Source organism: Idiotropiscis lumnitzeri, unplaced genomic scaffold, assembly GCF_059441095.1.
Source record: "Idiotropiscis lumnitzeri isolate Australia: NSW breed Sydney's pygmy pipehorse unplaced genomic scaffold, RoL_Ilum_1.0 HiC_scaffold_45, whole genome shotgun sequence".
Lineage (NCBI taxonomy): Eukaryota > Metazoa > Chordata > Actinopteri > Syngnathiformes > Syngnathidae > Idiotropiscis > Idiotropiscis lumnitzeri.
The window spans coordinates 572,958-585,488 of NW_028283583.1; positions in this window are offsets into that span (position 1 = coordinate 572,958).

Sequence of the window (12,531 nt, forward strand, 5' to 3'; positions counted from 1 at the left end):
TTGAGCATGTCACAATACGAAAGTCTTTCGCCTTCTTCAGAGTGTCACATGATGGTGTCTTGTGACCCGTCTTTATCAGCTGATGTTCCATGAGGGCGTGACTTACCTGTCACAAGAATGAAGGCAAGTCACGCCCCCCGCTGTCCGTTCACTCCGCCAAGATGCTGGTCCAGGTGGTAGAGAGGATGAAGGCTCCCTTGTCTCTGTTCATGGTTTTTATGCCTCGCTTGCAGATCTCAATGGCCTCTCTGATCCAGCGCTGTTGTTTGTTCTCTTCGGTGCGGATGACCCTGCCCTTCTCCCGGTCCATGATGTGGTTTTCCCTTTTGCAGTGGTCAGTGATTGCTGATTTGTAATGTTCATGTTGTGCTTGTTCTTTTACTGCTCTGATTTTTTCATTTTTTTGACAGGTAAGTCACACCCTCATGGAACATCAGCTCAAGACACCATCATGCGACACTCTGAAGAAGGCGAAAGACTCACCGAAACATGTCAGGTAAAAAATTAACCTAAAACATAATTGTCTGCTTTTAATGAATCAGTCAAATATCAATAATAAGAAGACAAAATGAACCTAATACAAATAAATGAATGCTTAATAACTCCCCTGCACATGCTCCTAAAAATCCAAACCTTCACCTGTAAATAAAACGTCCCGACCTGAAGACATCTTAATGTTATTATTTTGTTATACACACAGTGCCGCCAAGTGGAATCAAAAATGTGTTTTTATTTTAATTTTCACGTACTGCACGGTGCCCTTTTGACGAATCCGACTGAAAATGAGTCAGAAAAGATTCAAGACAATGATCTTACTCTCTGCCGAATTTTGTGACGTTTTGGCAAAAGGCGTGGCTATTAAGGTGCTGAAAAGTCCGATTGTACTCTGTGGCAACAAAAGCTCCGGCAACATGACTCAGATGATCCTATCTTCTCGAAGTTGTACACATTTGAGGATACTTCAGCCCTGAAGACATCTACCAACTTATTTTACATCGTAGTAGTAGCGCCACCAACTGGTAAAAGCTAATACAAGTTATTTTCTTGGATGTTTTTCTCCGTGCAACTCAACAAGGTCGCCCTCATATATGCTCGGATGACTGTTTCGGCCATGAGGATGTCACAATACGAAATTCGTCCTTTTTCATGAAAAGTTGTGGGAGTGGCATTGCACTGTTCGGCAATAAAACAAAGCTGATTATGAGGTTCTAAATATGAACGACAACTTGTAAAACTTTTCACACACATCAGGCCGAGCAAATTTATCAATATTTTATACGTTAGTTGTGCAGCTTTTTTGAAATGGCTCGCCATGGCCCTCGAGAAATGTTAAAAAAAGCAGCTCTGGTTGAGTGTTTCACCTCGCTTTTTGTAAATTTTATGGAGTACAGTGAACCCTCGGTTATCGCGGTTAACGGGGACCGAGACCACCCGCGAAAACTGAAAATCCGCGAAGTAGCGGCGCACCTTCAAAAATGCTTAAAAAAAATAAACAGGTCACTGCTCGGGCCCTAATAATAATAATAATAATAATTTCCACAAAAACAATGGGGACCTCGTAGCGGTCGCTGCTCGGGCCCTAATAATAATTTCTACAAAAACAATAGGGACCTCGCCGCGGTCGCTGCTCGGGCCCCAATAATAATTTCTACACAAAGTCCATTGTGGTGACCCGCCCCCTTTTAAGTAAATTCAAAATGGCCGACTTCCTGTAAAACCTAGCTCATTGCTCCAAGAGTCTTTTTTGTAGGTCTTGGTCTTATACATACAGTGAACCCTCGCTACTTGGCGGTTCACCTTTCGCGGGTTCAGTGCTTCGCGGGTCTAAAAAATATTCGGGGGCATTGTAGTTTCGCCGAGCGGCACGACGGGGCGCTGGAGCGGTTAGACGGCCGGCGTGCGCCAAAGAAGAGCGTGGGCGAAGAGGAGAGTGGACGAAGAAGAGCACGTTCCCCCGGACACGATCGGTGGCGACGTTTCGCGCGGTTCGGACAGTACCAGAGCTCCGGCCGGCGTGCGTGGCAGTTAAGCCGTAGAGGAGCACCTTCCCCGGGCACGGGCGGTGCCAAGTGGCCCCTAAGTTTAACCGAATGGAAGCTCCGGAGGAGGAGGGCATGCTCGCGTCACAGTAAGCCGAAGAGGAGCACCTTCCCCGGGCACGGGCGGTTCCAAGCGGCCCCTAAGTTTAACCGAATGGAAGCTCCGGAGGAGGAGGGCATGCTCGCGTCACAGGAAGCCGAAGAGGAGCACCTTCCCCGGCCACGGGCGGTTCCAAGCGGCCCCTAAGTTTAACCGAATGGAAGCTCCGGAGGAGGAGGGCATGCTCGCGTCACAGTAAGCCGAAGAGGAGCACCTTCCCCGGGCACGGGCGGTGCCAAGCGGCCCCTAAGTTTAACCGAATGGAAGCTCCGGGGGAGGAGGGTGGGCGTGTGTCACAGTTAAGCCGAATTGGAGCACCTCTTCCGCCCGGGCACGAGCGGAGCGCGAAGCTGTCAGTTATGAATGAATAAATGAATAAATAAATAAATAAATAAATAAAGAATGGCACCTTTCATTTCACAGGGCACACCAGACGGCGTACCAGCAGGTAAAAGTCTGAGTAATTAAATAAATACAAAAAGAATGGCTGGGGAATAAAAAAATAATACGTTTTAATAATAATTTGGTTTTTTTGTTATAACATCAATTTCACTCTCTCTCTCTCTCCCCGTATATATATATATATATATATTTATATATTTATTATATATATTGTATTTTTTTTTAAGCATTTTTGAAGGTGCGCCGCTACTTCGCGGATTTTCAGTTTTCGCGGGTGGTCTCGGTCCCCATTAACCGCGATAACCGAGGGTTCACTGTACTCCATAAAATTTACAAAAAGCGAGGTGAAACACTCAACCAGGGGTGCTTTTTTTAACATTTCTCGAGGGCCATGGCGAGCCATTTCAAAATAGCTGCACAACTAACGTATAAAATATTGATAAATTTGCTCTGCCTGATGTGTGTGTAAAGTTTCACGAGTTGTCGTTCATATTTAGAACCTCATAATCAGCGTTGTTTTATTGCCGAACAGTGCAATGCCACTCCCACAACTTTTCACGAAAAAGGATGAATTTCGTATTGTGACATCCTCATGGCCGAAACAGTCATCCGAGCATATATGAGGGCGACCTTGTTGAGTTGCACGGAGAAAAACATCCAAAAAAATAACTTTTATTAGCTTTTACCAGTTGGTGGCGCTACTACTACGATGAAAAATAAGTTGGTGGATGTCTTCAGGGCTGAAGTATCCTCAAATGTGTACAACTTCGAGAAGATAGTATCATCTGAGTAATGTTGCCGGAGCTTTTGTTGCCACAGAGTACAATCGGACTTTTCAGCACCGTAATAGCCACGCCTTTTGCCAAAACGTCACAAAATTCGGCAGAGAGTAAGTGAGTCTTTTCTGACTAATTTTCAGTCGGATTCGTCAAAAGGGCACCGTGCAGTACGTGAAAATTAAAATAAAAACAAATTTTTGATTCCACTTGGCGGCGCTGTGTGTATAACAAAATAATAACATTAAGATGTCTTCAGGTCGGGATGTTTTATTTACAGGTGAAGGTTTGGATTTTTAGGAGCATGTCCAGGGGAGTTATTAAGCATTCATTTATTTGTATTAGGTTCATTTTGTCTTCTTATTATTGATATTTGACTGATTCATTAAAAGCAGACAATTATGTTTTAGGTTAATTTTTTACCTGACATGTTTCGGCGAGTCTTTCGCCTTCTTCAGAGTGTCGCATGATGGTGTCTTGAGACCCGTCTTTATCAGCTGATGTTCCATGAGGGTGTGACTTACCTGTCAAAAAAATGAAAAAATCAGAGCAGTAAAAGAACAAGCACAACATGAACATTACAAATCAGCAATCACTGACCACTGCAAAAGGGAAAACCACATCATGGACTGGGAGAAGGGCAGGGTCATCCGCACCGGAGAGAACAAACTACAGCGCTGGATCAAAGAAGCAATTGAGATCTGCAAGCGAGGCATAAAAACCATGAACAGAGACAAGGGAGCCTTCATCCTCTCTACCACCTGGAGCAGCATCTTGGCGGAGTGAACGGACAGCGGGGGGCGTGACTTGCCTTCATTCTTGTGACAGGTAAGGCACGCCTTCATGGAACATCAGCTGATTAAGACTGGTCACAAGACACCATCACAGGGTTCGAAGTTAACTTTAAAAACTGCTTCCCCATAGGGCAAGTGCCACTAAAATTTGCCTTGCCCGAGTGGCCAAATTACTTGCCCAACTTGGGCAAGTGACAATTCTTTTTCTCTTGCCCTGAGTGACTTTTTGTATGACAAAGTGTATAATTACAAATTGCATGAATTTTTTGTTCGGACAGTTCCCGCCTAGAAAGAATTAAAAATACGTTACAATCATAAGTGTTGCTTATATAAAAATGTATCATGTATTAACACATTAATTAGGTGTCTGCTGACACAGGATTATGTTATTGTTATGTTATGTCATATATCAAAGAGAATGTGGAATGACACTGAACGATGGAAGGTGGAAGGATGTGGAAAGATCGTGAATGACATTGAATGATTTGGAATGACACTGAAAGATTTTGAATAATACTGAATGACACTGAATGAAGTAAAACTCTCTGGGAACGGGCCAATTCAAGATAGCTGCCGCACTGTGGGGGAGGCTTTGGTACCAAATTTGGAAAGAGACCCAAACGGTTGGGTCCATTTTATATCAGTGTGGGGGTGAAACGTTGGTCTCTGCGGAGCTGTCTGAATATTGGAGAAGTGAGAAGACAAAGTAAAACAGAACAATTAAAATCACTCTTCAAATACATATTGTTTGGTAAGCAGAGCATGATTTACAGCTCACCATTTTATTGCATGCACCAAGCATGTTATACATTTTTCTGTCCACGGGATGGCGTAGTCAAGAAAAATGAAGCATCTCGAAGCCCATTCGTGTGTGAAGTATTTCCCTGCAGGGCTTGGCTGCTTTATGGGGCTTCATTTTGCCATCACTAGTTTTAGATAGTTTTAATTTTTGAAAGAGCATTTTCATTTTACAGTGAACCCTCGCTACTTCGCGGTTCACCTTTCGCGGGTTCAGTGCTTCGCGGGTCTAAAAAATATTCGGGGGCATTGTAGTTTCGCCGAGCGGCACGACGGGGCGCTGGAGCTGTTAGACGGCCGGCATGCGCCGAAGAAGAGCGTGGGCGAAGAGGAGAGTGGACGAAGAAGAGCACGTTCCCCCGGGCACGATTTGGGGCGACGTTTCGCGCGGTTCGGACCGTACCAGAGCTCCGGCCAGCGTGCGTGGCAGTTAAGCCGAAGAGGAACAACTTCCGCCCGGGCACTAGCGGGGCGACATTTCGCTCTGTTCGGGAGCGTACGAGAGCTCCGGAGGAGGCCGGCCGGCGTGCGTGGCAGTTAAGCCGAAGAGGAGCACCTTCCCCGGGCACGGGCGGTGTCAAGCGGCCCCTAAGTTTAACCGAATGGAAGCTCCGGAGGAGGAGGGCATGCTCGCGTCACAGTTAAGCCGAAGAGAAGCACCTTCCCCGGGCACGGGCGGGGCGAAATGAAACCGAGTTCAACCGAACGGAGACACGCTTCGGGGGAGCAGGTCCGGCGTGCATGACAATTAAGCCGAAGAGGAGCACCTCTTCCGCCCGAGCACGAGCGGAGCGCGAGGCTGTCAGTTATGAATGAATAAATGAATAAAAAAAATAAATGAAGAATGCCACCTTTCATTTCACAGGGCACACCGGACGGCGTACCAGCAGGTAAAGGTCGAAGTAATTAAAAAAATACAAAAAGAAGTAATTGAATAAATACAAAAATAATGGCTGGGGAATAAAAAAATAATAAGTTTTAATAATAATTTTTTTTTTTTGTTATAGCATGAATTTCACTCTCTCTCTCTCTACCCGTGTATATATATATATATATATACATATATATATATATATATATACATATTTATTTATTTTTTTTTTTAAGCATTTTTGAAGGTGCACCACTACTTCGCACTTTTTTTTTTTAAGCATTTTTGAAGGTGCGCCGCTACTTCGCGGATTTTCAGTTTTCGCGGGTGGTCTCGGTCCCCATTAACCGCGATAACCGAGGGTTCACTGTATTTTTTTCATTATCGAATTTTATTTTTTTCTATTCAAGTTTTGAGTTCATTTTCGTTTACTAAAATAACCTTGGGCTGCAACTACTATCACAGCAACGGCTCATTATATTTTGGCTGCTAAATATGCCAATTTGTCAGAGAGAAGACCGTGACAAAGAATGGCCCAATCGCAATAAACACTCTACACCATACGTTCCTCGTTGACGTGTACATGGGGTGTTGCAGAGCACAGGTTCCAAGCGTACCGATATTGCAAAATTGGGACAATGCGTGTGACGACACCAACTTCCGCCTTCTATTTCATCGAGCTTGGCGGCACGTTATCATTATGTATTTATTTGTAACAATTTTGACGTTGAGAGTGATATTAAAACTTAAGTAATGTGGTAGTTAAGAAAAAACCCTGGCTTGGGACCCACCGGAACAAGCTATAGCTTCATTTGTACTATTTGAGGCGCTCTCACAATCTGCGGCGCATGCACACAAGGTCGCTAAGTACGCTAGCTGCACTCGGACAAAACACGTAGGTGACTTTAAAAGAGTGACCGAAATTGCACACATGCAACTGTTTATCATAATGTCATAATTTGATATGTACATTTGAAGAGAATTTTTTTCAGCATGGGCACAAGAATTCCACCGAACATCGCCAGTTCAATGGGATTTTGGTTAAGTCCGCAAATAATTGTGGACAATATACTTTGGCTGCGCGCTCGAATAATTTTACTCGTATATACTTCAATGAGGGTGTAGTGTGGGTATCGGGATCTTTAACACGCCCTAACACGAAGCTGACTCTCCAACCGCCACAGCCTTTTAATGACGAAATTATAAAATAAACAAAAACACTGTTCAACAACATAAAATAAAATAAAAAATCACATCATATTTACATTTATAAACTTTAATCCTCAAGAACATTATTCTCAGGTTGACCGAAAGACGAGGACACGGGAGCGCCTCGGGCATGTTCTTCTTCCTTGTGTAGGCGAATGACGTTTTAAGGTGCTTGTCCGCCACCTGCTGTGCTGAACTATGTATTAAATAAGAAAAGCAAATTGTTGAATGTTTTTTTCCCAATGAAGACTGAATTGTAAAATACCCGGAAATGGCTTTTCTGTTTTATTGTGCATTTAAAAAAAATTCAGATTGTCCTTTTTTGTTGAGATAATTGTTGAATATTGAAATTGCACATGTAACTGGTAATTTAGTTTTAGATATTATTTGAACCAGTGGAGGGCCATGCATTTCACACCTGGGCCTTCAATGAAGTCCTACTTCGTCCTACTTGAATAAATCCCCCTCATAATACCATAATTTATGACACCACGGGTGGACAAACAATATACAGAAAAGCACTTAGACAGCACTGACCGAGTGTTGGACGATATAGCTTCTCTTGAAAGGTCCGTGTTGAAAATGGCCTCGCAAGTGAATCTTCAATTTCTAAAGATAAAGATGTCTTTTAATTGTCCCATAACGGGGACATTTGCAGTGTTACAGCAGCAAAGATATACATCACACAGTGGCACCGACGTAATGTAGCCGTTAATGTATAACATTGGCAGCAGGCATTCATAAAAAGCATGCAAATATACACAGTATATACGTATATACACAGATCCCCATGTATATACACACTTACAGCCCACAACATATACAAGTGTAAGGAAACACTCCTAATGCCTGTCTATGGTTCAGAGGGGAAATAAATAAAAACGCTGCAATGATAAAAAAAAATACTGAATGATTGAAAATACTGCAATGATAAAAATACTGCAAGAATAAAAGTACTGTACCCAGCCAACATGTCCAACTGGGCCCCAAATGGGGTAAATGCGGGATTCCTGGGTACCAAGTGGGAATGGGCTAGAAGTGGGCAATGGTACAGGGTTCCATGTGGGCGCCATCTGGGATTGGTGGGCATGGGCTTAAACTGGGCAAATGTTGTGGGTGCAATACGGGTTGTGTATGGGCTAAGTGGGCATGGGTTAGAACTGGTAAAGATAAAGATAAAGATGTCCTTTATTAGTCCCACAATGGGGAAATTTGAGGTGTTACAGCAGCAAAGATATAGCTCACACAGAGTCGGCGGCGTAATGTAGCCGTTAATGTATAACATTAGCAGCAGACATTCATAAAAAGCATGCAAATATACACAGTATAAACGTATCTAAGTGTAAGGAAACACTCCTAATGTCTGTCCATTATACAGAGGGGAAAATGCTGTAATGATAAAAACTACTGAATCTACTACTGAAACCATTTATAGGTCCTATTTGGGTTATGTGTGGGCTAAGTGGGCATGGGTTAGAACTGGTCAACCATGTGAGGGTCTCATATGGGCTGTATATGGGCCAAGTGGGCATGGGTTAGAGCTGGTCAACCATGTCTGGGTCCTATTTGGGTTATGTGTGGGCTAAGTGGGCATGGGTTAGAAGTGGTCACCATTTATCGGTCCTGTTTGGGTTATGTGTGGGATAAGTGGGCATAGGTTAGAGCTGGTCAACCATGTCTGGGTCCTGTATGGGTTATAGATGAGCTAAGCGGGCATGGGTTTGAAAATTTGTTCTGGAGCCTTTTTGATATTTAATGCATGCTATGCTAATAGTAACCACCCGAAGACTATTCTCAGTAGAACTATTCAATGGATGCCAAAACGATAGAGACATGGCCATGGAGCCTATGCTGCAAGATTGTGAAAGGACTAAAATAAGTGTAGGATTTTTGAGGACCAGAAGTCAGCTTTTATTAGGTTTGACATTGATTTAACTTATGGAACAATGCAAATTATGGTCGGGTTGTTGTTGGACTTTTTCCGCTTTTGACTAAGGGACGGGTGTTTTTATTTTCTGGGACTCTTTAGAACAAGCGGCACGGTGGCGGACTGGTTAGCAAGTCCGCATCACAGTACAGAAGTGCAAGGTTCTCCCTGTGCCTGCTAGGGTTTTCGCCGGTTTCCTCCCACTTTCCAAAAACATTCATGATAGGTTGATTGGTCACTGGTCCAAGGTCTGAGTGTGAGAGCGGATGGTTGCTTGTCTCTGTGTGCCCTGCGATTGACTGGCAACCAGTTCAGGGTGTACCCTGTCGACTGCCCGAAGACAGCTGGGATAGGCTCCAGCACTCCCGGGAACCCTTGTGAGGACAAGAAGCAGTACAGAGGATTGATTGATTTATTAAAATTAAAATTAAATTCATGTATTTATCTATGCTAAATTTAACAACGCTGGACGTTATATTTTGTGAATTTACATGTACCCCCAACTGTGACTTAATAACCCTTAAGGGACAAGATAACATTTTATAATATTCCAGACAGCTAAGATTGTCATCTATGAACTATTTGACAAGGCAGGTCCAGCATTGTCAGCCACATCCAACAGTCAACACAGTTACTTTTTTTTTAATAAACAAAATCAACATTATTAATTAATGTTATTTTATTAATTCTGTATGCTGTGAAAGATCTTTATTCAAAGTATATTTGAAGTTATTTCTACCTTATTGCTTGATTTTTGTAGATTCAAGTTGGAGTTGTCAAAATTACAGATTCTTTTGAAGGCAGCATATTCAAACTGTGAGAAAAGGAGCGAATGCAAGCTACGCGGTCTTTGAGGTGCGGCAGAAGAGCTGAAAGCACGGTGAGTCCCGAACGATAATTGAATTAATTAATTAATCTTGGGTAAATGTCTGGCTCTCATTTTTTAGACTTACTTTACAATGTGTTTTGTAATTTTTCAAGGTTGCCTGTGTTGGAAAACTGCTTGGTGCGTTAGCTAAAACACAGTATGCTAAAATGATAAGTGACGAGAACACAGAGGGTATATCAACAACGTACGTACTCGAATTATTTTGGGGAAAACTTAAGTACATTATAATCACCCTTTTAATAATACTGATAAGCGTTGTGTGTTTTATTTATTTTTATGAGGACCTTTACAACGAGCTACATATTGTTAGCATTGGGCCTACGACGCTAAACACAGTGTCCCTCGATCTCTCTCCAAAATTCTCCAAAAGACTTAAGCTTTCACTCAAATTAATACAATCTACTCCACTAGCTCATTTAAGGCTTTTTTGTGATGTGTTTGATTTGGGTAAGTAAAGCAAAACATATTAACTGTTGAATGTTGCCTGTTATTTAAATAATAGAAATTCAAGATGAAAGTTGAACAGATATTGAAATGCTAGATTGGCTCATTCAGAATCATGCCACAATGTGCTTTGTATGTTTTGTGTGTGGGTTTATCAAGCTCTAATTCAATGCAGTGTCCAAAACGAGCGCGCATAATTGTTGGATGAATGTTGGTTAATAGAGTCAGATAATAGTTAAAATTCCAACAGTTGAACAGATGTTGAAATGCTAGATTGGCTCATTCAGAATCATGCCACAATGTGCTTTGTATGTTTTGTGTGTAGGCTTATCAAGCTCTAATTCAATGCAGTGTTGAGCTGCATTTGAGAGGAACTACGTAAGTAACTAATGTGGAAAAATTGTGACTTCTTTGTGTACTTTTATTTTGAATATTCAAATTTTGTGGGTAAAGGTTAGAGAAAATAAGTTAAAAATGAGAGCTGTACAGGTATTTAAGTTTTTGGTTTGTAAAATACCCGAATGTGGGTTTCAGCAGGTGAGGCAATGATTGGACAGAGCAAAAGCTATGCTCCAAAATAGAAGTGATTACACCTTCACTAGACTAACCTGCAGCTAATTACATAATTATAAAATTAACACTTTAACCTGGCTTCCCCATCACAGATGTATTCTTTTAAATGCAAAGCTTTTTGTTCTAGCTTTTGTTGTTAAATGACATTCATGCCCAAGTGTCTATGCATCCATTGCAGGGATGTTTTCTCAAGTGACGAGTCTGAAGCCTGTGATGACGAAGTACCATCTACACCTCCCCATGGATTGTCACAGAGAAAAAGCTTCCTAACCAAGAGAGGCGCTGCAGAAGGTCCTTGAGTACGTCCAACGTGTTGAGTCTTTGAGTCTACTGCAGGATCTAATGCAGGTATGAAAATGATGAAATTTTAATGTATTATCTTCAAAATTATAAATAATTATTTAATTTCTTGAAATATAAAATTAGGTACCCTAAACCCAAGTAGGAACCCCAGTCCCAGTACATTCCTGATTCTGGAGCTACAGAGATCAAACCATCCTACTGTATCACTAAATAGCCCCACCTCTAAAACCCTGATTCGGAAGGCCGAGTTGAAAGACTTCAGAGTTCAAGATGGTCAACTGCAACTATGATAAGCCGAATGTGTTCACCCCAAGTCGGAAACTGAGAAAAAGACTCAATTTTCACATGATTTCAGTCCCTTCTATATTTAAAAGAATGTATTGGGGCTCTAAAAATGTGAAATATTTTTTACAAGTATTTCTTTTACTACTCATAGGCAGTTTCATAATAATAGTACAATTTGGCATCGTGTATTGTTTTTTGGTTCCATTCAAAATGCACAAGACGTATAGACATATTTTGTTTGTGGATCGCTGCAGCATCACACGAGCGCACAGAGACAAACGTGGCAGCAACTTAAAACAATTAAAATATCGAATCGAAATCGAGAACTGAAAATCAAAAATCGAATCGGGGCTTGAGTGAATCGTTACCTCCCTAATCATAATCATTTTGGTAGAATGTTGGGCTCTTGCCCTTTGAGTGTATATGGCGTTACCGAAGCTGTTCACTTAATCGACAATTCCTTTCCTGTGACGTTTATCATACCCAGTTTAACTGCCAAAATATTTTTAAGTGTGTGATGATTATCTGGATCGAGTGACACCCATGTTATAATGGTTGCAGGTATTGGTGGATTGGACGATAGTGTCAGAACAATGATGGCGTTCATCATGACAAATCCTCTGTCTCTGAAGTACAATCTCTTTGGACATCGTAGCAAGAACAAGCGCCGAGACCTGCCTTTTTCTGATGTTCTATACGGTAATATATTTTTTATTTTTAATTTTTTTTAAGGGATTGTGGTGTGAAGACATTTCAGCATGTCCCATAAGGTTTCACAATCATTAAATAGCTTTACTAAGTTGGCTTCTTGTCTTTTTTGTTTTAGGAGCACTGAAAAGGAATGGAGCCACAAAGGACATCAACGAGAAGGACACAGGCAACCCTGTCCAAGTGGTTCATGGGAGCTTGTGATCAAGGTGGGAATAGGGCAGTTCGAGCTCGGAGATCTCAAGGCAACTGTCAGGTTTAAAACGTCCTGACGCCATTTTTAGACTGAAGGTGGCATAAATCCAGACCAAACCAGTTAGAGTTTTGTTTTTGACCATTCGCGAATGGGAGAGGAAGTCAGGAGGTGAAGCAGGCATCTTGCCAGTTCAATCTCACGCACTCTCTCTCACTCT